A 27,814-nucleotide genomic window follows, 5' to 3' on the forward strand; every position below is an offset into this window, starting at 1 on the left:
GGGTTGCTCATCACTTCCTTTTCCTGCTTCCAAGTATCTCTGGGATTTGTAGTCCACAGTTGCAGCCAACAGTCAGTTTGAGTGGGGAATGGGGTGTTTAACTCCCCTCCCTGGCCTGGAGATTGCCTGTGGGGGACCCTTTCCCCCTTGTAAACTGGGCTGCATCTCCAGCTGGGTTTGCCTCCCCCCCTCCCCCAACTTTGTCAATCAGCCCTCACTGCTCCAGCTAAAGAGTAGAGGGGCAGGACCAACCCCGCTGTCTGGAGCAGACAGCCCAGCCCAGGCTTCAGAGCATGCTGGGGGACTATGATTTAACTTGAACCAGGAAGGGAGCTGGGACAGTCATAAACCAGTTTGACCCAAAACCAGTTGTGACACATAGGAGGTGCATGGGGGTACACCCCCTGAGAGTGCCAGTGCACCCCCTGCCAGGCTGCACTCCCTGTTTAGTTGGTGGGCAGGGGGGCAGGCGGGAGCACCAGTGCCATCAGTGGGATTGGTCGCTGGGGGACCCCCGCCCTTTCCCCCCAGTCACTGACTTGTGAGGACGGGCACATGCCCCCCCTGACTCGAGAGGCACCAGACACCCATGCCCAAATCAGTTAAGTCTGATACTACATTCACCCAGTTTATCTTAAACCAGCTTCAGCCATTTTGAAACTGGTTTATGTGCACTGAGCTTCTGTTCTGTTACAGATTTAAACCAGTTTCTGATCACTTAAACTGGTTTATATGGAACTTCTGTCCCTAACCTTAGAGTGCACATTCAAGCCTCTTGCTGGACTCATGCTGAAGGCTGGCCCCTATTAGCCAGCTGCCAATAGGATACTGGTTGGTTCCCCTGGGGAGTCAAAAGTGGATGCATGTTTTATTGGCTACATCACTCACTTGTGGGCCATTGCCTTAGCCATAGCAGCTCAGCAGCTTTGATGGTTCTTTGATCCACCTGTCCCCAGTGACAGTAACAGGAAGCAGAAGCAGGAAGAGAGAGCCCCCAGTTGCTGTAGGAGCAGGAGCAACGGGAGGAATGGTGGCTGGATGGGAGCCCATGGGCCACATGTTAACCCTTTGCAGTCTGCATGCAAGTTGGACAGCCTGGCTTAGGGAATAATTAATATTCTTTTGAAGAAGACTGGATGCAGCCTGCACCTTTCATGTCAGATGAGGTTGCTATGAAATGAGATAATCAGGGGCTAGGAGTGCCTGGCTCTGTCGGACACTCAAACCACAACTCTGTCTATGTGTGCGTGTGCGTGTGAGAGAGAGGGTAAGAGAGAAAGAGTTCCTCTTGACTGCTCAAGGCTTTAAATTCCCTCCTGCTTCTCATGTGCCAAGTCATTCTCAGGTGCTGAAGAAGCTGGTCAAGATTCGCTGACATACCAGGGGAGGGATGGAAACGGGTATGGCACAGTACGGCCACAGAAATCAATCAGAATTGGAGAATTTTATTCCAGGTGAATAATTTATAGTGAATAATGTTTCAATCTCTTTCTCACTTTGAGACTGACCACAAGGAGTTGATGATGGTCTCAAGTCATATTTATCTTTTATTTACTGAATAATTTCTACCATTGAATCTTGCCTTGCAGCTGCTCCAAACCAGTCTGCTACTGGTAATAATCTAAACCGAGTCCCGTCGGCTAATTTCTGATCAAACGCAGGTCATAGAATATATTCCCTAACATGAACTCAACAGATTCACCAAGTACAAACACGGATGTTTGCAGGTCAGATTTCAGGATCTGAAATTATTTTCACTTAAAATTTCACATTTCCTTGAAGATTCCTTCCAGCCAGCTCATTTGCTGAGGTGTTTGCAGAAAAGCAAAATAACAATGAATGTAGGCAAAGAATAGGTTACTAGTAGAGTAGTACAAAGAATTTTTTTTTCTGGTTCAGTGGCTGAATAGCGGAAAATAAAAGCTTGGCTCTACTTGAAATATTTGATTTGACTAGAAATAAAACATTTTGTTTTATTTTCAGGCAGTGTATTTTACCGCCCTGCCCTTTGATTAAAAAAAGTCAAGTTCAAAATGAAAAGCTTCATTTTCAACCAGAAAGACCAAGTGTTCCATTAAAAAATGCCAAGACAAAAGATTTCAATGTTTTCAGGTCTCCTTCCCCCCTCTTTTCAGTCAAAACTATGAATTAGCCTCCAAAATTACACTTTCTGGGTGAAATTTTTTGCCAAAAAATTTATTTGTTTAGTTTTGGGCATAGGAGGTTCATACCTGCTCAGCCTTCAAAGACAGGTGTGTGTTTCAGCATTAGTTGTGGTTCTTTAGCTCATACTTCTAGCTCCAAAAGTTCCTGGGTTCATCCCTGAAGTATCAGCTAGGGTAGAAGCTGTCATGAGAACACAACCTGGGATATTCACCCAGGTCCAGAGCTGTGAGTACCCCTTCCTGCACCATCGTATGCATGCTCTGTCACTCTCTTCCACCCCAACAGGCACTGAGCTGTACCAGGCAAACTCCTCTAGCTAGGATCCAGGCAGAGATGTTCGCTTAACACAGCAGCTCTTTGAAAAGGCAAATAAATGGACAGTGAAACTACACAGATATGTCACTGTGCAGCAATTTCCGTTTAGCAACTGAGTCTAGTGCCAGGAAACCCTGACTCATGAATATGAGATCAGAAGGAGAGGAAGAAAGCAAGTGGCTCATTAGTACTGTTTTAAGTCAAGCCACGCAGTGGAAATCAGAAAATATACAATTCTCTAACGACAGGGTTGGCGCACAGCACCCTCCATGTTCCCTACCCTCACAGGATCAGGTGGTGCAATTTGTGCCCATGGGAAAATGCCAGTGATGGTTCTGGGTGGGCACCACCCATCTGGCTGTACTTGCCAGTTGGCGACATACACCCCAAACCTTGGTCTTGCTGAGATGGATGGCAGCACTACTACTGGCTTTGCCAGGAGTAAAATTTGGCCCTTAATAGTTGTCAAGCCCATGGGACAGATCCAGTTCTTAGCTTCCTTGTTAACGTTGCCATTGGTTAAGTTCGAAACACCACAGATGTATATCGGGGGAGCTGAGAACAGAGCTACTGTCTGACAGAAAAGCAGGGCCGTCATTTAATGAGTGTCAAAAATAAGAAAAATAACCCAGACGAAGCTTCCAAGGAAAAGAACCACCTCAGAAAGAAAATCAAAACCACTGCAATGTTTCCAGAAAGAAAGCTAGGATTTAATTGAGCCTTGCTTATGTCAAGGTGAAAGAGCCGAAGCCCATTGATCTTTCGGCCACGTGGAATATTCTACTCTGACTCACAATTGCGCTGGCTGGCTGAATGACAGAAGCAGCAGTGGGCCTGGCTCTTTCAGCCTGCCATAAGTGAGGCTCAATTAAATAAAAGCTTTTTTCCTTCCAAATGTTTCTGGGGGTTGCATTTCCTCTTCCTACAGTTCTCTCTCCCCTCAAAACCCGAGCTAGTTATTTTGAACCAGACCCATGCTGGGTGTCAGTCAGCAGGGATGAATTTACACCTTAGGAGTATGTTTGGCTTTTAAGGCTAGGGACAGACATTCAAGAAGCCTGAGCCTGAATTGATTCAATCTTTGCAGGTTAGTCTAACCTGGCTAGGCTAAATCAGTTTGTAAGTGTACAGACATTCCAGAAATGCAGGCACATGCCTGCAGTGGCTCAGGTTAGAAGCCAGGGGGTGCTAGAGCAGTCCTCCCTTCCCTTTCATAGTGCTGAGCTGAGGGGGGCATGGTCGGGCCCCTCAGGATGCTCTGATTAGGGAAGGGTCTGTTCCTGCTCTAAAATTACTCTATTATAGTCCTGCTCAGCCTCCAGGGGTCTGGAAATTTGGCAGTGAGAATGTGGTGGCAGTGTTTATTGCTGCTCCCCTGATGCCAAACTTGTGGGGAGTCCTGCTGGCCAGACTATGTGAACCTGTGTGTTAGATAGTTGTGACCCTGTGTACTGGATCTGGCCCCTGGGGCTGGGAGTTTGAGCACCACTGCTCTGTTATGTTTCTGTAGTCAAGAAACAAGAGAAAGCAGAGGGCTGGCATTGCCAAAGGGTGCCTCAGGTCTGAAGTGGGGGCATACCTCAAGTCTAAGGAGGGTGCTTTTAGTCTAAAAAGATTGAGACTCACCGCTGGATGAGTATTTAGGTGGTGGAAACATTTGTTGTAGTGGAGGAGGGTGATGGAAGTAAAGCTAGTTCTTCTGCTTCAGAGGTCGGGCCCCGTTCCACTATGTACTGTTTGTATGTAAAGTGCAGAGCAGTTCAAAGCAGCAAGGAAACAAAAATCCCAGCTTTTTTTTCCTTAATCTGAAGCTGCCCAGCTGTGCCTTGTAAGTACCAATCTATTACTTCGCAACTTGGTAATTCCAGTGCCCTTAAAGATGTAATGATAGCTAATCTAACGGCATGGGGTACCAAAGCTGCTCAGCACTACAAAAACATTAGGCAGATACTTCAGGCCTGAAAGGGTATGAGGAGGCTGGGATAATAGAAATGGTCTCACGGGCACCCAGTGTAGTTTTCGCAGGGTGGTTTCTGTACAGACAAAAGGGTGATTATCTGCTATCTAATTGGTTGTCTTTAAATTCCCTTCCATCATCAGGGAATTTAAGTGCTGATTTTGCCCTTCATCTCCTAAGCACCAATGATTAGTTTTAATTTTCCAGTTCCTCAGGCCATGGTCTTACTCACCTGACCACAAAGCTTCCACCATCTGCAGTCCAGCCCAAGAAGGGCTACATCAGGGGGCTCTTATCACCCCCATGCCAGTTCCTGCAGCTCCATGCAGGTTATAATAATCAGGACCTGCTTCATGCGCATAATTAAAACACCCACTGTGCTTTTAAATAGTTTGAAGAACCTTGTGGCTTATTATTTGTGTGTGTGAGAGGCAGCTAGAAAGTAAGCAGTTCCTGTCTTCTTTGGAGGAAGACTTAAGGAAGCAGCTGGGCAGGAAAAGGTATTGGGTAGGGAGCTAAAGGTCCCGTGTCCATGCAGTAGGGCAGGGCTAGGCAATGTTTTTTGGCTGGAGTGCTGAAAAAACCACAATGTCTACCTTGAAGAGTGCTGACATGCCAGAGCCCGGAGCAGCTGTTTGCAGCCTCCTGGCTGCAGCCGGCCCATGGAGCCCGGTCTGCTTGCAGCAGGGCTTGCAGCCTCCTGGCTGCCTGCTGGGAGCAGCCTGGGCTCCATGGCTGGCAGCAGCTGCTTAGAGCCCGGGCTGGCGGTGGTGTGCCGAGCAAAATGGCCTTGCGTGCCATGCTCAGCACGCATGCCAGGGGTTGCTGACCCCTGCAGTAGGGTAAGAAGACAAGAGACAGTGATGATCTGCTCATCCTCGGGGGACATATATTCTCCATGCACGCCGAGGGGAAGCTGGTGGCTGAAGCGGCGTGTCTTGCTGCTGAACAGAAGTATTCCAGCGTGACTCTTACACATCTATTCCTCTTCACTGTCCCAGTGCCTGCTGGGAATAACTGAGGCAGACAAGGAGAAATGGAGCTAGGATCCACCTTTTAGGGAGAGAGGTGTTTGTTTTTTTTAAAAAAAGGATTGTTTGTTCTTTCTTTGTCTTCTTCCTAGTGGGTAAAGAGGGTTTGACTCTGTGTGTGTGTGTGTGTGTGTGTATCGGGGGGCAGGGGAATGTGATGAAACCTGGCAGGTAGGTTTCTACTTCTGCAATGAGTGTCATGGATGAGCTTCCTCAGAGCATGTGTTTTGGGAGCTCTCAATTATTGATTAATGATTTTGCTTAGGTTCGGTCTTTAACAAAGACATCGTTTCTCCCAAGCATTAACTAGTCCCCCCAAATTAAAGTGATCTTAACAGAAAAAATTAAGAAAGAGGTGTCAGGAGTCCCTGTAACTGAGCTCTCCCTCCGTTCTCCAGACAGCATCACTTCACTAGTCCTGCAGCTGCCACGTGCCTTGTTTCTGCTCATGTTTAGCTGTGCGGTGATGGATCACCGGTAGAGCTGTAGGGCAGGGAGGCCACGGCGAGCGTAGCATGTAGAACGCTACAGAGCTGGGAAATTGTGGGTTGTGTATGTGGGGAGGGTCTCCTTTGGGTTAGCTATTAGTTTTGGGCGGTGTGTGAACGCTTGATTCAGCCCCAAAATGGCACTGAAGCCAAACAGTTTCAGCCAAAATGAACAAAAACATTTTTTAAAGAGTTGGAAAAGTTTTGTTTTGGCTCCTCTTTTTTTTTTTTTTAAAGGGAATAATGCATGCTTTGTTTGGAAATGATGTCTGTCTCAGAAACTGCCAAAATGTAATACAAAACCATTTGAAAGGGGTTAAAAACTTGATACAAAATGTTTGGTTTCAAGTCAAATGAAACAATTCAGGTGACCTGAAATGATTTTTTTTTCCCCCTGAGAAAAATGAAAAATTCTTAGTTTGGGTCAATGAAAGGATTTTTTCCCCCAACTTTTCAGTTTGAGCAGTGAACCAAAAAATCAATTATTTGCACTGTTCTACCACAAAATCTTCCAAGCTTGACTAAAGCTGAATGTTTAATGTTAAAAAAAAGTAAAGGGAGCGGGGTGTATGTGAGCAGGGAAGACCTTTTCAGGCTTTTTTTTTCTTTTGACAACAGAAAGGAATAGAAGATGCACATCATCCCCAATATTATCTCCATCCCCAGTCTTAGGTCACCTTTGGAAGAACAAGAACAGTTCAGTCTCATCCTCTCAGACCCTCCTTCCCTTACTAGCTTACTAAGGACTACAGCTTCTACCCACCCCAGGCTGAAGCAGATCGCAAAATGAGCCTGCTTCTCTCTGTGTCACGGAGTATTATCCCCCTAGAAGATTTTTTCTTTTTAATTTCAATTCCTGTAGAGTTTGAAAAGCCCTTCAAGTTCACTTGGGCTGATGAATCGGTAATTGAGTGTACCTGTGTGATGGGCGCGCTCTGCATTTGTATCAGGCTGTGTTTGTTTTCCGCAGCTGCAGATCACTGGGAGCTTGAGAGGCCTTTATAAAATCCTGCCAGGAGGCTGCCTTCAGCTCCAGCTTTGCCTTTCACAACTAGACAGCTAAGGCCACCCTGATTCCAGGAGCTTCATGATTCATTTAAAAACAATGAGATGTTCGTACATGGAAACCCCCCCAGCCATTCCTTGCCAGCCTACAGGTGGAGGGTGGTGTCAAACTGCTGCTGTCTTTGGTGCTTGCTCCCCTCATTTTAATCTCTGCCCCGGTGATCATCTCTATGCTCTGCTCCAGATGCTTGAGTGATGGTCCTAAGGTTCCTCCTGCCCTCTGACTTCTTACCTCTTTCTGTGTCTCCTCCTATGCCATTGCTCCAGGATAAATCAGCTGCCGGGCAGGTGCATTATAAGCAGGGGGCATTACACCTTTCAGTGCACAGGGCACTGCCAGAGGAGAGACATCCTAGGTCTGATCTGGCACTGCTAGAGACTGGAGCCAGGGGGGTGCATTGGTGTGAGCACTCCTGCCCCTGCCACTGCTGCTGTCCTCATGCTTCAGGGAGCAGCTCAGCTGTGTGGAGAACCTGGCTCAGCCATGGAGAGCAGTGGTGGTGAGCAGGTTGGTCCTTCTCCTGGCCATCAGGGAATATGGTGGGGGAGGTGAGCAAGGAGCAAGCACTGGAAGGAGGAACCTGCTCGCTGCAGCCACTGGCACTCAGGTCCCCGTGCAGCTGCTCTCCACAGTCCCCAGCCATAGCAGGGCAGCAGTGGCCCTGGCCCCCACCTTGCCTTCAGGCCAGCTGTGGACTGCAGCAGTGGTTTCAGCAAGAAGCAGGATCCTCCCTTCATGCGCCTGCTTTCTGCCCAGCTCCCTGGTATCCCCCCATCACCCCAGGGGCTCCATGCTCTGAGCAGCTATGTATTGCACTGCACCCAGCTTTAGTACAGTATGGATCCATCCATGAATAGGGCTGATTCCTCAAAGATGATGCAGTGGGATATAAATTAACACCCTTTGGAGACTTTGTACCCTGGGGGCTTCTCTTAAGAAGGGCAGCTGGAGTGACTTCTGAGACAGCACAGCAGCCTAGTAGACATTGGGAAACACTTTGTCCTCAATATTGGCACCAACATTAATCCCACTACTAGATGCCAGTCTTCAGACTTTAGTCTGCTGTTTCACTACTCAGGCTTGCTCCACTGGCAAGAGAGCTAAGCACAGCATATGGGAGGAGGATGGTCCATGGATATTCAGACTTGCCAGCAAGTTTTAGTTCAGCAGCATTTGTGGCCTTCTCCTCTTTACCCTCTGGGAATGGGTGAATGCTCAACTGGTGACCAGCACCAGATCTCCAGAGAAGTAATAATGCAGCCCAAAGGCTGACTTCTCATTAAAAACGAATTCCAGCGTGTGTATTTGATAGTCAGGTTGGAAATTCATAGTGCGGTGTGACTTTTGTTTCATAAATCCTCCAATCAGGGAGCAGAAGCAGAACCAAGTGGTCTTCTGCTAAGTAGCTTATGTCTCTCATCAGCATGGCATGAATTTTGAATATGGAATATTTTCAATAAACTGTTAGGTTGATATTTGTACTGGGGAAAAAATTGCATATTATTTCTATTAACAAATAAATGTGAGAACTTTGCAATCTGTGTGAACATTTCGTGGACATAAAACGAGGTGAAATCTGACAAGCAGATTATTCATTATGCATCATTCATTCAGCTCTAATTGCTAAGTTTGAACTACTGCTAGATAGACTGTGATGTCTTTGTAAGGTGAAGTTCAGAGAAGTGATGGTACAAATGGCTCGGTGTTAAGTTAGTCTGTTCTCTGAGTGCAGAAAGAATTTTTAGTCTAGTTTTGGGACTTTCCCTCCTCAAAACAAATCATATTCACATATTTTTGGCATACTCATGCCCAAAATATAATGCATACCTTGGTTTTGAAAAGAAGAACGAGGGAAAAAAGATCTTTCCTTGTGGCAAATAACTGAGTAGCAAGAGCTAGAGCAGAGCCTGCTCGTTGTTCTGCTTCCCTTGACCATAACTGGCAGAAACTGTTCTTACCATAGTTATCACATATAACATGCACAGAAATTCCCAGCAGCTGCTTTTGAGTGGTTTCTTTGTGGGGAGTGCATGTTGTATGTAAGAAAATATGGTACTTTCAGCTGTTGTCACTAGGGCACTCAGACAGCTGTTGGAGAATGAGCTGTACTCTATTTTGACTTGTGCTTCCGTAACAGAATTATTAAGTAAATTCTCTTTGCAAAATTGAGATCACGGGTTGTGTAGCACGTACATCTCAACTGCCTCTAAACCTCACCCAGATGAGACGTCTGCCAAGTCAGACGGGCTAGTGATGGCATCTGACCTGGAAAGAACCGAAGCTTACTTGCAGATCTCAGGTAGAGTTTGCAGGACTTCCCCTTTGACGTGGGTGGAGGGGGAGCCAAAAACTTTGCCTCTAACTTATGTCTGTTATGAAATCTTGGAGAGGAGTCAATATGGAGCTCCGCCGTATCACTTTTATGATCGTTCTCCAAAATGGAGTCCTTAAAATCTCTCCTTTTCAGCCTTTCACTCAACACTAGCTGTGGATAGCAGATTCATTCTTCCAGAGTCCCTTCCATGATTTTTTCTTCTGCCATTTACAGGAGTCTAAACACTGAACCAACATTCAAATACCTGCATGAGAACACCTCTTGTAATGGCGGCACCTTAAAAACACATTGTTCTTTCACTGTTGTCCTCCTCTTTCTAGTTTAGATCTTAGGCTTCATGACTGACCTCCAAGTATCAATTGTTTTGCTGTGACACTTCTCAACCTTGTCTTTCTGATTGATTATTCAATTATGTTTTCCATTCTTCTGATGACTTACAGATTGCCAAGTAGATGCCCCTTGCATTTGCTCTGTAATATTAGGTCTTCGTTTCTCACAATTCGGTAGCATTTCTTCTGTATTTCTGTTCTGCTTCCATCCCTCAGTTGTCTTTCTTTTTTCTGCCTGTCTTTGATGTCTGCGTTGGAAGGGTTGGGTGGGGGTCTTCTGTGAGTGCTGTCCACAGTTTGATCAGAGAGATGCTAATTAAATCTGAGTTTAAAATGCAGAGCTGTAGTCCAGTTTCCCTGAGAAATAGGGATGTGAATTTTGTGACCAAGCATAGTAAAATCAGACTATGTATCCCTTAATCAATGGTGCATTTGGCAGGCAGAACGCTCTGGAAAAATTCCTTGTTCATATTGGTCAGAGAGACAGTGCCAAAATTATGTGAGGAACAGCTGTATTTAAACAGGCTCCTAGCTAGACTGCTTCTGACATTGCTGGGGGTGAGGCCTAGTGCTTGTCCCAGATCCATCCATCTCTCTGTGCCTGTCTGAGGTTGTCCATCTTTCTGATATTTGTTCGAGGCTTGTCCCAGCTCTGTCCATCACTCTGACATTTAATTAAGTGCCCTGTTTTCCTAAATCTTACGCAGTGTGTTTTCTCTCTGAAATATAGCCTAGGTCATGCCTGCATCGTGGCCACTGTTATTCTGTACTTCCTTATTCATTCTCTGGCACCCCAGAGGGGAACGTCGCTTCACAATGTACGTAAATATGGAGACCTGGAGACCCTGCCCAGAAATGCTTATAACTCAAGTTAAGACAAGAACAACCAGAAGGGGAGGACGACACAGGGGAGGAACTGGGCAGACAGAGTGAGGGCAAAGACAGTAGGATCCTGTAGTCATTTAAGAGTGTAATGTGAATGTAATATGTGTAACAGCAGGAGGAACCGGGAGCAATCTGCAGAGCTGTGTTGACTGTTCATTTGGACTGCAACTCCCAGAAATCCCTGATGAATTGAGATTGCTAGTGGGAACTGCAGTGGGTAAGAGCCACAGGGGTGAAATTCCTGTGTGTGTTGCTAATGCATCAACAGAACCACAGGTCACATATCAGGGCACCCCCATAATTGGGGCATTTTAGACAGGTGTGGCTGTCCTGCAGAAGAACCCTGGATCAGAGAGGTTCGTTGCTGTAAGATTAGTGAGGTCAGACAAGAGCCCAAACCATAGAGCGCCAGTTGGTAACCTTCAGTGGAATGCAGGAAAATTGGAACATGAGTTCAAGTCAAGTCATCATGGCCTGGAGCCTGAGTAACTGAGAGCAGTGCCAAAAGTCCTATTGGAATATGCAGATGTACCATGGAGACCATGGCCTAGGGCATACAGGCTTAACAAAGCACCAGATGGATACTGGCAATGCCACAGCTATCAAACAGGGGCCTCGAAGAGTACCCATTTGTGGCAGGGCTGGGGTCAAGCAGTGCTGTGACACCCTCTGGTGACTGCCCAACTCCTGCCACTTCACTTGGGCCCTTCCCTCTCACCGGCCTGATGCTGTTTGAAGAGAAGAGTATGGGAGGCTGCCCAAGGCCTAGAAGGAACCTAGTCCAGTCACTCTCTGCTGGTGTCTGGGGATGCCAAGTGCCTTAGGGGCTGTGTTTATAGCCTCTGACCTCCACTACAGCCTTGCAGGTGTTACCAGTTACCATCACTGATCGTTTGGCCCTTCAGGCCTCAGAGTCCTCGTAGGAACCTCAGCCTTCCCAGCTTTGCTTCCTTTTATCTATCTGGGGTCCAGGCACCTTAGCCCCACTGTCAGGTGGTCTTGGCTTCTGAGCCAAACCCCTGTTGGCCTTCACCACTTGTCATCCTGTGTCTTGTTCTGCATGTCATCCTGGAGCATTGGTTCATCTGACGAGATGGACTGGCAGGAACCCAGCTTCTACTTGTGATCAACTTGGCTGGCCACTAAGTTGATCCGTGCACTGATAAGACTGGTACCATATACCAGTGCAGAAGAGAAATTGGGGTATGATGTGGGGGGGGGGGGGGGGGGGTGTGTGTTAAGCACTTAATCAATAAATGCAGCATCTTGCCCTATCCTCCCTCATAAGATCTCGCTCTTCTCTCTCTCTCTAGTAAAGGATCGGCCCACATGGCCTGTAACCTACTGCAGTCTGCCCTCCCCAGATTATGGGCTCTGACCCTCATGGCCTCAACTCCTCCCTTCTGCCTTTGCTCCCAATCTTGTGCAACGTGGCTCCTCTGGAACTCATTCCCCTGCTCCTGGAAGGACTTCCTGATGTGCCTCTCTGGCATACTGTGACCTTCTTCTTCTCCTGATAGTCACATTCAGTCCACCAGTTTAGTTATAACATAAAGATAAGCCGTCTACCTAACCAAAACCTCCCCACTATAACTGGACAAGCACCCTGAGTAAACTAACATAAAGAGAAGGAGAGTTATCACCGTAACTCAAACATCTCTGGCCTGGATAAATGAACATAAAGGAAAGACAAGCTATCACTGGCATGAAAGTCATTCCCTTCCTTGGGTAAACACCAGAGCCTTCCCACTCTGGAGTCCTCATCGCACTGCCCAGTGAGTTCATTCTGGTCCATGTACCCCAGCGCGTTCTCCCTTCGGAGATCTCAGCTCCTTCAGCCAGGCCCCTGTCTCCTGGTCTGCCACCCTTACCTATCTCCAGGGTGTTGCCTTATCAGCATCAGGTGACTTGCAGGCTCCCACAAGTGTGTGCCCCTAGGGCTAGTGAGCTGCCTACTCCTCATCTGCTGCTACTTAAGTCTGGGGTCCTCACCCCTTGTCTCAGCTGCTTGTCTGCTTATGCAGCAGGCTTGGCTGTATGCCTCCCTTTCCAGTAACAGGGGCATCTAGCTCCCTGTTACACCATCCATTTCCAGCAGGTGTTTGATCATCAGCTGCAAGAGATGGAAGAAAGAGGCATCATCAGGCCCTCTGTCAGCCCATAGGCTGCCCCTTTGGTTTGGTGCAGAATAAAGGGGGAGGCGTGCGGGTCTACGTGGATTATCATAGACTGAATGATGTTAATATTAAGGATGCCTACCCCTTACCTTAAAGTGAAGACATGCTAGACTTCCTGGCCAAAGCTTAATGGTTCTCTGCCTTTGATCTGGCTCGTGGGTGCTGGCAGGTGGAAGTGCACCCAGAGGACAGAGCTAAGACAGCTTTCTGCACTAAGAAGGGACTTTTTGAGTTGACTGTTATGCCTTGGTGTATGTAACGCTCCTAGTACATTTCAGAGACTGATGGATATCATGTTAGCAGATTTGCAAGGGATATCCTGCCTGGTGTACCTGGATGATATCGTTGTGATAAGCCAAACCTTTCAGGAGCACTTGCAGAAACTGAAAGTAGTATTTAAGAGGCTGAAGGAAGCCAATTGTACTTGCCAAATGTCAGCTTTTCTGCAGGGAAGTGAACTTTTTGGGACATGTGATCTGCATGGAGGGGATAGGCCCAGATCCAGAGAAGGTGGAGGCTGTTCAGAACTAGCCAGTACCTTGAAATGTAAGAAAACTGTGCAGCTTCTTGGGTCTAGCTTCCTGTTATAGAAGATTTGTGGCAGATTTGGTACCACTGCAAGCCGCTTATGTAAGTTCTCCAGTACGGCAAAGTTCATTTGGACCAGGGTATGTCAAGATGCCTTTATAGCGCTAAAGCGGTAGTTTAATGTCATCCCCTATCTTAGCATATCCAAACCCTAAGTTACTCTTCTTGTTGGACGCTGATGCAACTGATGTTGGCATCGGAGCTGTTTTGTCGCAAGTTGAAAGAGGCCAGGAGAAAGTACTAGCCTATGAAACCTGAGCCTTAAACAAAGCTGAGCACCCGTGTGCAACTACAAGAAAGGAATTGCTTGCTGTGGTGACCTTTACCGAGCATTTTTGATACTTTCTTCTTGGGAGATGCTTCATGTTAAAAACAGACCACAGTTCTCTCTGGTAGCTACACAATTTCCAACAACCTGAAGGACAGCTGGCTAGATGGCTAGAACAGATGGCTGAGTTTGACTACCAAATAGTGCGTCGCCCTGGGAGACAGTGCCAGAGTGCTGATGCCTTGTCCCATAGGCCTCGCATAGTGGAAATTGAACTTAAAGCTGAAGCAGTGGGCATACAGCCACTGTCAGCAATAGAGACAGCCAGGGGTGAACCAACCCTGAATACAGAGGAAGCCAGAAAGTTGGCAGATTGGTATACAAGACAGCAGGAAGATGCTGACATTGCAAAACTAATAAGGTAGAAGAAAATCGATAGTGAGGAGTTCCCTGAAGAAGGGCAATGTCATCTGTGCCTGAAGAGGTACTGGGTAGTATGGCCTGCGCTAAGCATTAGGTAAGGAACATTGGTGTGAAAATGTCCATAATCTGTCCAAAGAGCCAAGCTTATTTGAATAGTGGTACTAGGGAGGGAAGTACCAACAATTCTGCAAGCTCTATATATTCCAGTATGGGGGGATCATTTGGGCATGGAGAAGATCTCTCATAAGGTCCGGTCTTGGTATTTCTGGTTGGGTTGGATAAAATCTATTAAGGACTGGTGCAGGTCATGTGAGGTGTGTGGTACCCAAAAAGACTGAAGAGAAGTCCCAGGGCCCCCGTGGTCTTCATGCAGGCTGGCCAACCCCTGGAAGGGATAGCAATGGATATCCTGGGTCCCCTACCCATTACACCACATAGAAAAAAGTATGTTTTAGTAGTGGCTGGCTATTTTTCCAAGTGGGCAGAGGCATACCCCCGCCCTGATCAGGATGCTCAGACTGTGGCAAAGGTGTTTGTTGAGAGATTTGTGTGTTACCATCATGTACAATGATCCCTACACGCTGACCAGGGGAGAAATTTTAAATCTCAGCTATTTCAATGTATGTAGTGATCTTCTGGAAATCAACAAAACTGCGCCACACGGTATCACCCCCAATTTGATGGATTAGTGGAAAGATTCAAGCATACTCTGGTTGACTTGCTGTCCTCCCTGATGAAAGACAATCAGATGGAGTGGAATGAGATACTCCCTTATGTCATGATGGCCTACTGGAGCAGCGTGCAGTCATCTACAGGATATGCAGCATATACAGGGGGGGTTTGATGGGAGATTTGCCTACCTGTTGATGTTGTTTCTGGAGTAAATATATCAGAAGAATTTAACAATCCATCTGAATATGTTACAAAGATGGCAGGATACCTAGTTCAGTTAGCCAAGTTGTTAAGAGACATCAGGCTCGAGCCACACAAAGGCAAAAAAAACCTTACTATGACCTCAGGGTCACTGGTGTATGAAATGGGAGAGTTGGTGTGGGTACAGAACCAAACCAGGAGGGCAGGGGCAGTGCCAAAAGCTATGTAAGGAGTTCAGTGGCCCTTATACAGTCATTAGGAAATTGCCTGAGAGTGTCTATACATATGCTGTGGGGTGGAGGCGCGGGGCACTTTAATTAGACCAACTCCGAGAGCTGCTGTAATTGCAGCGCCCACAGCGTCATGTGTATTCAGTGTCCTGCTCTTCAAAATGGTGGCAGGAGCACTTTAACTAAAGCGTGTTCAACAAGCTTTAGTTAAAGCGCCCTGCCACCATTTTGAAATGCGGGGATGCTGAATACAGGTGATGTGGAGGCTGCTGGAGTGTGCTAATTAGCACACTGCAGCAGACTTGATTAATTGAACTTGCTCGGACGCAATTAGCACGTGTCGGAGCAGAGCTCTGTCATGTGTATAGGTGCCCCGAGGCATCACATGAGCTGGCAAACAGGCCTGGTGGACAAACCTCTGTAGTACACGATGATCAGATGAAATCCTATGTGTGTTCACAGGACAGAGACCCTGGCCTGACAAAGGCGTTAGGGAGACATGCTCGTCAGCAGCCAAAATGTTGGCAGAGGTCTCACAACAGAACCTTTACAAATACAGCCCCCAACAGAGTGCTGCCAAAGGATGCTTCTGGACCAAGAAACATAGGGTGGGATCCGCAGGCTTATGGAAATGATAACGAGGATGAATGAGCATCTGGGATAAGATCAAGGTTGGGTACAACAGGGGATACCCAAAACCTGCCAGAGCCAGTGAGGGTCCACTGTTGGCTTGTGGCCCTAGCCCCTATGATTTTCTGTATAAAAGTGGGAGCCCCCCCTTGCTTCTTGTGCCAGTTTCTGGGCCTGCAGGGTTGGCACAAGAGGCCAGTGTATGTATTTTAAGACTCTGTTTAAAATCTGCACAACACCGGTTTTCAGACATACTGAGGACCCACTGCACCAGTGTACATGGACCTGGGCCCCTATATCTAATTTAACAGTTACTATTAGTCCATTGACGACTAGTCCTTCGTCAGGTCACTGATGATCTCTGTGAGCCCTAGATGCACTGTGCTTGTCTCCTTCAGGCGCTATCCTGCATTTCTCCCATTGTTTTTACCTCTGTTCCACGTCCCCCCTCTCCTCCCTCATTTCTGATATCTCCTTTGTACTTCCTCCTCTACAATGCCTGGTTTGTTTTTCCTGTTGATTTACCACCTCCAACAGCTGATCTTATAGCTGATATGAGTCCCTTCTGTCCTATTTTGGTTCACGTCTGATGTCTTTGCCATTGTCTCTGATCCATTATATTCGCTCTCTCTGATGATTGATCCATTGTTTTCACCAACTTCTTTTTCTTTCTTTTTTTTTTTTTTTTACGACCTCTGATGTATTTCCCTCTTTATATTTTTCCTTGCAGTTCAAATACTGGGCTTGGTGACCGCTCCTCAAGGATCCCTAATGTTGCACCCACTGTGCCTGTCAGCAAAAAAAAAAGACTATGAGTAGACAACCTTCATGACTTTAGTTGAAGAAAAATCCTTTGGACTGCAGCTTTCTGATGTCAGGAACCAGCAGCAAAGCACAGGCAGGAAGGTAAGAGGTGACCTTTTCAATCAGACCTGTAGTGCACAGGCAGGGGTGGAAGGGCTGGGGAAGACCAGGCCGTGGGGGAGGACTGCACAGGTGGGTCACACCCGTCCTTGGTAGAGTCTGGGTACATGGAAACAGTGCGCGAGGGTGATCTCACAGCTTTGGATTCCAAAAAAAGTTCTGGGCCAGTGAATACCATGGCATGGATAAAGGTAGTGATCCAGAAAAGGGTCTCTCCCATTGCTTTCTAAAAACTCGCACAGCCTGATATCATTCTGAAAAGGCCCCTGTTCAGTGTGCAGTCTAACCATGTCGCTCGTCCATGAAGAAGCAATGCATGGATGAAACGGTTGGCTCTGCCCTCTTGTTGGACTGCACTGGGAGTAGAATATACCATCACGAAAATCTCCTACGTGGCAGTCAGCGTACTTGGCCACGTGTCTTGAGAACTTGTACAGCAAGGGGAGCATTTTGTAGCCAACCTAGTCTTCAGTTGTAAGGAGTGTTACACAAGGCAGTCCCAGCAGCGTGCCCTGGGCCACACCACCCCGTCGTCACGCTGGCTGCATCTCTTTACCTCGAGAATCGTGTCCATAAATCATTAGAGGTGGGCCCGCACTGCTCAATCCAGACATCCTGAAAATTCAAACTGTATTCAGAACCCCAACTCAGAACCAGATCTGTACTTTGCAAATGGATCACATCTTTAAGCGAGCTGGGAGAAAAAACCCTAGCTGCAAAGTTTTATTGTCTATACTGAATTCAGAGAGGGAGCAGCGCTTTGCAGACCCTGCTGTGAGGAGCAGCTCGTTGAACAGAAGAAAACAAATACAACATTTGGCAAATGTTGCCTTTGTTATTTCTAAACCTCTTTGGTGTTTTGTTACATGTAAAGAAAAATCACAAGTGAAAAACTGGCAGCGTTCGGATTATATATTAAGGTATCCAGCCTTCCAAAATACTTGCTCAGATTTGCAGTTAGGTAGCTGCGTCTACCCTACAATATGCATGTGAATTAGTAGCCAAGTATCCTTATTTGCTGAACAGGGAGAAGCTTGAAAATGGTTGAATCAAGCTGAATTCTTGAAAAATTCATGTCTCCTCCCTCCCTCAACACAATATACGACCCGCTTGGCTATGAAGTAATCATGGGCATCTCTTGACTCCTGAATGATGACCCTTCCCTCTAAAACACAGCTTTGGAAGAGAGCTGGGTGGGTTTCTTGTCTACAATGAATTTGCATTCTCCTATTGAATGTTAAGAAATGCAGAGAGGCTTTCTTCCTTTTATTTCTCCCAGAGCTGAAATAGAGCATCTACTTTCATCCCGGCTTGCACAAAATTGTGTTTTACAAAGCAGAAAGAGAACATTAGGTTCACATCGCCAGTGTAATTTAGTTTTCTAAGACTAGAGTTTGCCATGAAATGACTAGCTACGTAGAGCTCCAGGAATTTTTCTCTCTCATCTTCACCTCAATCCCATTAGAAGAGTTTTCTCCTATCCATTGAGAGAGATAATTTTTGTATAAAGAGGTGCAGTCAAGCACTTTTTTTTTTGGTACCATGTAACTTGTTGTTTTTTTTGCCCTGTTATTATTCAAAATATGCTTTTTAAGAGGACAAAAGGGAACAGGTTAATGGAAACAAATTTCTGTAGGAAAAAGCCCAGCTGGATAAAAAAGATTATTTCTGTTATTTCTGGGGAAGACAGGTGGATTTGAGTAAAATGGGTCTTAAAAAGTGAGCTTAAACTTCCTTTCAGCATGGTGCTGAGACTGAAAAGAATAACAACATCGGGGATAAACTTTGCTCAGAGCCCCCATTTCCAGTGCAATCAGGTTTATGGCAACTACTTTATTTCCCTGACTATCATGCCTCCACTTTTTCCCTCTCTCTTTTTTTTAAAAGAGATTTAGTGCTGGTGAGAGGTATTTATTTATCAGCCTTTGAGACAGGCAATACAGACGGCAGTCCACAGGCCAGGAGGAGACTGACAAATAGCAGTCTCGAAGCGCGCAAGCAGGTGTGGAGGCCAGATGCAAGGCAGACAGGGAGAGATGGGCAAAACCCTGCACCGGGGTAAAATTTGCAGAAGCATCCGAGTTATAAAGGGGCTTTGCTGCCTCTCTGCCTAGCATGCAGCTGGGAAACCCCTTTCCTCCCCCCGTGCCTGCCCTATGCACCCCAGATTGAAGCACTGTAGCCACTTTAGAGCACCCTGAGCGTGCACCTATTGTCTCTGTCTCGAGGGTGCTTATGGGGTCCACACCACTCTCACATTGCTTTACCTCTGGGATTTAGTGTGTGCTGATCAGGGGCAAGATGACTGCGCGTGCTTCATAGCAGTGCTTCTGGGCTTTGAAAATGCCTAGGATCTCCCCTAGGATCAAAACCATCACTGAGCCAGAGGAGGTTGTGTGTGCAAGCAACACAAGTGCTACCCCAAGTCACAAACAAAGCGTGAGGCAGGATTGACTGGCAGGTGCAGTTTGGGGCTTGCTGGAGACAGACCCAGAGCCCGGCAATGATTTACAAACATCAGTGTTAATGCAACAGCCTTGGGACCAGAAGGACAAACAGCAGGTCTCTTATCTGGGGCCGTAAGCCCTGCGTCTTGAGAATGCTTACCCATATATCAGAGATTCCCCATTAAGGCTTTACATCAAATGTTGGGTTATCCAGGGTGCAAACTGGGACCTGCAGCCAGCAAAGGATGAGAACTTGGGGCTGCCCCAAAACAAGAGAATATACGTTTGTCTGGATAGTGGTGATGCTCAGTAGTTTCAGATCAGGCTCTTTGGACACAGCAAGCTAGAGGGCTTTTGCTCACTGCAGAGTGTCTAATTATGATTGATAGCCATCTTGTCTCACTGTCTTCCACTTTCCCCTTCTCCAGCCTCTTCAGTGTTGGCTATATGCAAGGCCGGGTCAAATGCTGCAAATCCAGATCTTCCTTCCAATAACCTCCCACCTGTTTTTTATGGTACTTGCACGCTGTTTTATTGACTTCCAATGGGCAAATGCACAAGTGAGTTTGCAGTCACAAGATTGTTGGCAGAAAGGGAAAGGACTGCACATATTTGTATAAATAAGTATTGGTATACTGGTTAGCATTAGTGCAGCCACCTCAAAGGACTTAATGGGGCAAGGACCCAAAACAATAGCACATGACCCTGCTAACCAGTTGCATGGCATAGACAGGTGAATTCTGCATAGTCTAAGACGGCAATTTTGGCAGGTGTCAGGAGGGGGTAACCCCAAGACTGACATATGTTTGTATGAACATTTTGCCAGTTGATTTGAAACCACCTAACAGATGAGTCAAAGTCTAAGCCTTCTCTGGGCAATTCAGAACATTCATCAATTAAATTGTTTGCTGTGAACAGTTTGGCCCTCTCTAGCTCCAGGATTTCAGCCTTGTTATTTCCCTGGCAGAGGGCACAGGCACCACGTCCATGAACTCTCACTGCCAACTTCTTCCCCTGCTAAGCATTTTCCAGGCTATCAACACTGCAAAACCTGCCAGTCGCCTAGACTCTGGCCTTTTCAGTGCAAGCCATTCATTTAAACCTAAGGATCTGTAAATGACTCCATCTGCTAAGTGAGAGAAAGATTATCACAAGAGTTATAGTGGTGCCCTTGAGTTGTAACCTCTTTATATGAAGGGTTGGAAGAGAGGGGGATTGTGAATGGCTGACAGTGGTTTTAGACCACCCATTATTTTGGGTGGCCTTATTATTTTTATTTTCATTAGCTAAATTTAAACTTGGCTAAAAGCTGTTGCCCTCTACCAGCTGCTCAGTAACCTGTGGTGTGAAACGATGGTGGTCTCCTTCTCGGTGTCGACTGCTACCACCTCCACAGCTGAGCTCCTTGTTGCCTCAGCAGGGAGGCCAGGGATACTAAAGATCTTCCTCCCCTCTTGCAGTGCTCTCTTTGGTAAAGAAGCACATTGTGAGATAAGCTATGGTTCCACATACCCTCCTCCTATGTTGCACTTTTTCTGTAGCCCCCATCTCCAGGGCTGTAGACCTGGCACTTCCTCAGTTCAGAGTTATACTATTTCATTCTCTAGTCCAGAGATGGCAAATTCATCTGGCTCCATGGGCTAGATGAGTGTCCCTGAGCTGGGTTGCAGGCTAGACTGGGACTGACATCCTATGTGGCACCGGATCCAGCCCACATGCCACAGGCAGCACACACCAGACCTCAGGGCCAGCACGGGCACCACATTCCCCACGGCATGCGGGTTGGATCCAGAACTGCAGGCAGCATAAGGGGTTGGTCTGGGATGCCACATGCAGCCTGTGCCCTGGACCCCCTGTACTATGTCTAGTTCTGGGTCCAACCCATGCACTTGCTGGGCATACAGCTCTTGGGCTGACATGGCATGTGCACTGCCCACAGCCTGGACCTGGCCCATGGGTCATATCTTTGATACCCCTGATCTAGTCTGTCTGTTGTCTGAATCACAGGGTTTGAAGGGACATTATGGGTCTTCTAGTCTAGCCCTTGAACAGAGGCAGGATTTACCATTTCCAAACCATTGCCAAGAGAGTCCTAGCCAGCTTCTTCTTGAAAACCTTCCAGTGAAGAAAACTCCACATTTCATTCATTCATTCATTCATGCTTTGTTCTTGTATAGCACCTTTCACCCACAAATCTCAAATCTCTTCCCAAGAGTGGTAAAGTTGAATGTAGAGATAAGGAAACTGAGCTACACATAAAGCAAATAGCAGTAATTCCAGAGGCAGCATCAGTTAGGGTCACTGTGCTGGAGCACATCTGGCCTTGCTGGTGGCCCATATTCATTCTGCTACAGCTGTATATTCTGTCCTGTGCTAGGGCCCTGCCACACCTTCAAATTGAAGCTGGATAGAAACCAGCCATAAAGTTGTTACAGATTTTCAAGCACTAACTTTGTACCTGGTTGGTTCTTTTTAGCTAGGTTTTCTTTTCTGTAGCTTCTGTGATTAGACTTGCAGGCACAAGGACATTTTTCTACCATAGTGGTGGCTTTGGCCAGAAGAGCCCTCACCATTATAGAGCAGCATGGTTTGAGCCTCCAGCCCGCACACACACACCATAATCTGCTGTCAGGTACCCTGTCCTGTCTAACTCAGATCTGGGCACCCCAGCCTCTAGCTAAGAGCCTGTGGCCAGAGAGGCGAGGCGGGCTGAGTTCTTGAGGGGAGCACATTGCGGGGGGGCTGAGTGTGAGCATGTGCTGTTGTAACTAGTTGGTGTAAATAGTTTCACAAGTAGGACATAAAGATGGTTGGGGTTTGGGCTGGTCCTGCTTTGAGCAGGGGGTTGGACTAGATGTGACCTCCTGAGGTCCCTTAACCCTCATTTTCTATTATTCTGTGCTCTTTTTACCTGAAGGGGAGATAGCAGTCTGGGCCTGCAGAGACTGCTGCCCGATTGCTTCCCCGTGATACCGGCTTTACTTGGGCAAGTGAGTGCTATCTGTGGGTTAATACTGAAGTGTTGTAACAGTGGGGTTTCAAGGGTGGCTGACTCTGCCTGAGGACAATTGCCTGAGAAGGAAATGCTGCAAAGCCAGATCTTCCTTCCAATAACCTCCCACCTGTTTTTTATGGCACTTGCACTCTGTTTTATTGACTTCCAATGGGCTCTGAGAGCTGGAGGGAGAGAAAGGAATAGAATCGTGGAAAATGAGGGTTGGAAGGGACCTCAGGAGGTCACATCTTGTCCAACCCCTGCTCAAAGCCCCGACTAGGTCATCCCAGCTCCAACTAGATCATCCTGGCCAAAGCTTTGTCTAGCCAGGTCTTGAAAACCTCCAAGGATGGAGCTTCTACCACCTCTCTGGGTAACCTGTTCCAGTGTTTTACTACCCTCCTAGTGAGAAAAATTCCTCCTAATATCAAACCTAAACTTCCCTTGGTGCAACTGGAGACCATTGCTTCTTGTTCTGTTATATGGCACCACTGAGAACAGTCCAGCTCCATCCTCTTTGCAACCCCCTTCAGGTAGTTGAAGGCTGCTATTAAATCCCCCCTCAGTCTTCTCTTCTCCAGACTAAATATAGACTAGTCCCAGAACAGAGTGGAGTCCAAGGAAGGACAGAGGGAGCTGCGCTGGCACAATAAAGATGGTTTGTTTGGAGGTGAGCAGGTCTGCTGTGCTGTTTGAGATGTTGGCACTCTGAACCCATCCTTGAGAAAAACACCCCCTTTCTGAGAGCCGACCAAAAGGAAGGAGCTCTCCAAGGTGGGTTGCTACAGATTGCTAGGGAAGCCAGGGCCAAGGAGAGCCAGGGTCTTAAAGCCAAAGGCTTGCCTCTATGTAAGCCACGCCAGGGCTGGTTTCAAGGGGTTCTTCAGGAGAGGGACTGCTTCTTGGGGAGTGCTGAGCCAGAGCTATCTTGAAAGGTTCATGATCTGCGACTGAGCCATTACTTGATGTCATGCGAGAAGCTGAAACCTCCCATGATGCATACAAGCAAGTATGCAAATGTTGCATATGGCAGTGGAGGGAAACTCCTTCTGGATGCCCTTAGTGAGCCAGCTTATAGCTTGAAGCTCTGAGTACTCCTGTCTTTGTCTGCATAACAGCAACTGCAGGTAGGCCTTAAAGTCACCTCTCCCTTTGCAAAATCTAGGTGCTGGACTGGACTTGCCTGACCTGCCATGCAAGCAAAGGCCACAGGCTGCCAGTGGTAGTATGACTGCAATGGTGTCTCCAGAGTCCAGAGACTGGGCCTCCAGAGCCCAGTCCTGTTCCCAAGTTGCTCAGACTGTGTGTTTAGGGAGCAGATATTTGAAGCGAAGAATGTGCAGGATGGGGAGCCTTTGAATGCAGTACCCACAGTCCATCCTGACACGCTGATCCTGCAAACGAGTTTGGTGGAGCAGCTCTGTCCTCTCTGTTTCTGCTATATAATGATCACACTAAAGCTAACCACTCGAGAAGGCTCAGCTGCTGAGATCCTGGCAGCTAAAGTGCCTCTGAAACAAAGGGCAAGGACTAAATGCTGTCAAGTAAAACTCAGAGTGAAGCATTTGGCTGATGGGATTACGCTGCAACACCTACCTGGCCATGGTGTGAGATGCAGAAGAGCTCATGCCCACTCCAAACCCCTCAGCGAGATGGTGAGTACATACCACAGAGATGCAGAAAGGAGCCAGCCCTGCCGCGGCTCATCCTCACAGCCCAAGTCTTCAGCTCATTAGTTCTTCATGATGGAAATTAGCCACCAGCTCACCTTCCCTTGTCTCCTTCATCCCCGTCCTCTGTGTTTCTCGGCCATTGACATTAACACTGAAACGCTGGCATCAGCTTTGAATGGATTTTAATAACCCCATGCAGGCCTACATTAACAAACCAGTGGGAGATGCGGGATGAAAATGAACCTCATAGAAACCTGCCTGTTAACGTGTCTCCTTCAGCCTGGCTGGCTGGTCAAGGTAGCAGGGAAACTACCCTAAAACCCCGTTAGACCCACTGTTGAGTGCTGCCTCACTGAGTTTAACATCCAGATTGTGGACACAGGGCCAATGGTGACTCAGGCCAGGCTCACTTGAGGGACTGAAATGGTTTCTGCCAGTGTAGATCCTGGCACAGGGCCCCTGGTGGCAGGGAGCCTGTTGGAGAGGGGCTGCCATGGCACAGAGTTGCTGCAACCATCCTTCCACCAAAGGGTCCATACGGCGCCAGCGAGGTCCACAAAGTGGGGGCATTGGCTGGGAGACAAGGCTGGATTGATTCAGCTAATCTCTGCCAGCTGGGGCTGCTTATGAGCCTGCATACGCTGCAGCAACCTAGAGGGGAGGATATTTTTCCCTGTGGCGCAGGGACTGTGCTGGTCCAGAGGGACAGAGCTTGCGCTCCTCTACCAGTGAGCAGATCTGGCCTGGAGCCTTAGAAGCGGGAGAGAGCTCGCTGTATATTTGTGTTTGATGGTTCCTATCAAATGAAGGCCCTGGTTTAATACAGCTCCGTGTATCCAGTATTAAAATTAGATATTCTGTAACCCAGCTGTGACACGAGGATAGTATATAAAATGTAACAGGAAAATTCAAAAGTGTCCCCAGGCAAGAGAGGAGAATTATTGATGTATTTACAGCCCCACGCTGCACCTGAACCATAGTGCAGCTCAGGGACTGAAGATGATGAAACCCCTTCTGAGACTGCGCCTGCATGGAAGGACTGAACAGGTCCCTAGCCGAGGGCCCGGTCCTATTAGCCATCCTAGGGGGCGTTGACTTGGTTTATTGATGCGGATGGGCCTAGGTTGCCAGATCAGACATCTGGCAGCCGTCCTGGACTCCACCTTGAAGCCTGGGTTTTGAGGGAACAAGGATTCTTGTTTTGAAGGATGCACTTGCATTTCAGCTCCTTCATCCTCAAGCGTTTCAGACACTGCCCTCTTCCCACCACTCTGAGAAGGAGTGCCACAGATTTACTCTTTGTTACAAGCACTGCATCGAAAGAGCGAGTGTTCATTTCTGAGCACTTGAGGCTGCTCCAGGTTGTCCTCAGATCTGAGCCAGCCCCCAGCTGTAGGTCACTTGTACAGTCACTTGCTTGCACTAGCGGCTACTTGGCCAGACCAGCAGATCCAGCCCCCCATGTCTAAGCACTGTTAGGGGCAAGGCAACGATGATTTCCAGCTGTCATTGCATTCCATATTTTGTCTTATATTTTCATGAGCATCTAGCGGGTTAAATAACCAACCGAGACACCTAAAATGCTGTCTCTGAAAATCAAGACCCCTCCCACCCAAAGGTGCCTCAGGTTGGGCACCCAAAAAGCGGGGGCCCAAACTCATGACACGCTGTTGAAAATTACAGCTCAAGTAGGAGACAAAATGTGCGCTAATGATGAAGTAGCATTTACGAGGCACATTTACACTAAGCACATGCAAAATAGCTTGATTCATGGAAAACATCTTCCGTTAAGCTCATTTGTACATAAAATACTAACAGATTGAGATTATGATTATAATGATGATTATTATTAGTATTATTGGCAGTTTGCTTTTAAATGGCATCGTTTTCCCCACACTCTCTTCCCTCTTTGGGTGAAGCTAATAAACCTTAATAAAGAAGTCAGTCTTCATCACAGTTCCTCCTCTTATACCCTTCATATCTCATTGCTTCATTATTTCCACCTGCCTCCTTTCTTCCCTTTCTGTCCTCCTTCCTTACAGTCGGAGAGATTTTCAAAGTTGCTCCTGGGAGTTTCATTCCCAGAAGAGCTTTAAAAATCCACCCATCTTCTCAGAAAAGCAAGGCCTGGTCAACATTTGGGTGGGAGGATGCCAAGAGAAACTCAGGCAGTACAGGAAGCGGGAGTAGTGGGAGCAGCTCTTCTCCTCTGAGTCAGGACTGAACTAATGTTCCAGCATTGGCTTATGGAGCGATGCGCTGCCGTAAGTGCTCTTTTGGATGACACAGAAGATCTAGGAGATCCGTATCAATTGTAGCTGTTACAATAACTGACAATATGTGCAAGAATAGCAGTATTAACCTCAGGGTTGGCCACATTGCAACTTGAGTAATTAGTAATTGCTTCTCTTCTCATCTTTTTTTGCCCTTTTTAATTGGACATAGTAGTCTTCCTTGCTTTCTGTCTTATGCCAGGCCGTGTGGCCGTGCACCATTCAACAGCGGCTCAGTCCCACTTGGAGGTGGCCACGTTTCCGTGACCAGGGGGTGCTTGTTCAGCCTCTGGAGTGAAGACTAGTACAAGGCTGATGTTTATGGCAAGCTTTGCAGAACCACGGTGTGCATTTTGATACCCAATTCTGATTCATTTTTGTGACATGTCCTTTATGCAGTGGCTTTGAAGTGCTCCACCTACTCACTGGGTGGACATTGAGGTTGGCTGGGTCTGTCTGTCAAGCGCCAGGCACACAAGGGTTTTCAAAAACTATCCAGGTGGTGGTAATTAGCATTACCACAGTATTACAGCTGATTCCCTTCACTAAGTCCAAGAATACCTGTAATACAGTGGTAATGCTAATTAGCTCTGCCCACGTATATGAAGTAAAGCAAACTACTGTGGGATCCTTTGGGATACGGGGATTATATGAAGCTAAGGAGTGATTATTTTCTTTTTTAATTTGTGGTTCGATGTTCCCTTCCTCACAGGAAATCACCTCCTGGTATTAACTCAAGCTGTAAGAGATGAGGAGGGCAAGAAGCCCAAGGCTTTGCAGCCTCCGTATGGAGGAGAGGCGGGTGGGATGGGGCAAGCGTCTTCTCCAGTCTTTGCTTTCAAGTCAAGGTCCCGTGTTCTGCACTGGTAACTGTAATGCTGAATAGCATTCCTCCCATTTGGTGTGTCCCGTCCCCCCCCCACCATACGCATGGGTTGGGTATGGAGCAGATTCATGTCACCCCAATGAAAGTGGATTTCTGTCTGTCCACAAACGGAGATGAAAGCCCCTGCATTCTCAGTACTCAGAGCTCAGGTGTGCAAATGCAAGTAGTGCCGCATGGATAAGCTGAGCGATGATGGTTTGTGTGTGTGGTGGGGGATCTAAGGGTACATTGATTACTTCGAGTTTGGACCACTGGATGCTAAGGGCGGGGGGCTGGCACTCCTGGTGCTGCTGCCTGGTTCTCTACTGATCGGAAGCATTTGCAAATTGAGATTCCTACCCTGGACTGAAGGTAGAAACAGGTGAGGCAGGAGCCCTCTCTCTCTCATTTCTGCCAGTGCCATCTTGCATGTCAGCCAGCAGGTGGTGTGCCACGGAGGCTGCCGAGCGTGCAGACCTCCAGGTCCTCGGGGCACTCCGCACGCTCCCGATGCACACGGTCTCCTTCCATATGAGATGTCGAAAGCGAGGTCATTATTTTGCCACCTGGGGGAACACCCGTCCAGTGTAGAAAACTCATCAAGACAGCACCATAAAGGTTAGGATCTGTTCTCCAGCCAGGGTCTTTGCTCTTTTCCTGTACGGCAACGAGAACAGAGAGGGGGTGCACTCGGAGAGAGGGAATGGAGTCCGAGCAGCAGGCCGGGTGCTCATGCCTCATTAATCCTCCACTGTCAGTAATGGTTGTTGCATTGTATCTATCAGGGTGTTCCTGTATCATTCACGTCTCTTTGGAAGCCAATGCGGCAGCAGTCTCTGAGTGGCTGAAAGTCAGTCCTGCACAGAATAACAGAGG

General features: G+C 47.4%; 1 protein-coding gene across 3 annotated transcripts in view; it reads left to right on the forward strand.

Annotated features, from left to right (window-relative positions):
* The window catches only part of ELFN1 (extracellular leucine rich repeat and fibronectin type III domain containing 1), a 155,539-nt gene that overhangs the window by 68,866 nt on the left and 58,859 nt on the right, over window positions 1-27,814 (forward strand). For all 3 annotated transcript variants that reach the window (XM_059716207.1, XM_059716208.1, XM_059716209.1), the window contains one exon: window positions 16,492-16,667. The gene's annotated coding sequence lies outside the window, so the exon portion shown is untranslated. The remainder of the gene's footprint in view (window positions 1-16,491; window positions 16,668-27,814) is intronic.

This window comes from Alligator mississippiensis, chromosome 13 (assembly GCF_030867095.1).
Source record: "Alligator mississippiensis isolate rAllMis1 chromosome 13, rAllMis1, whole genome shotgun sequence".
NCBI lineage: Eukaryota > Metazoa > Chordata > Crocodylia > Alligatoridae > Alligator > Alligator mississippiensis.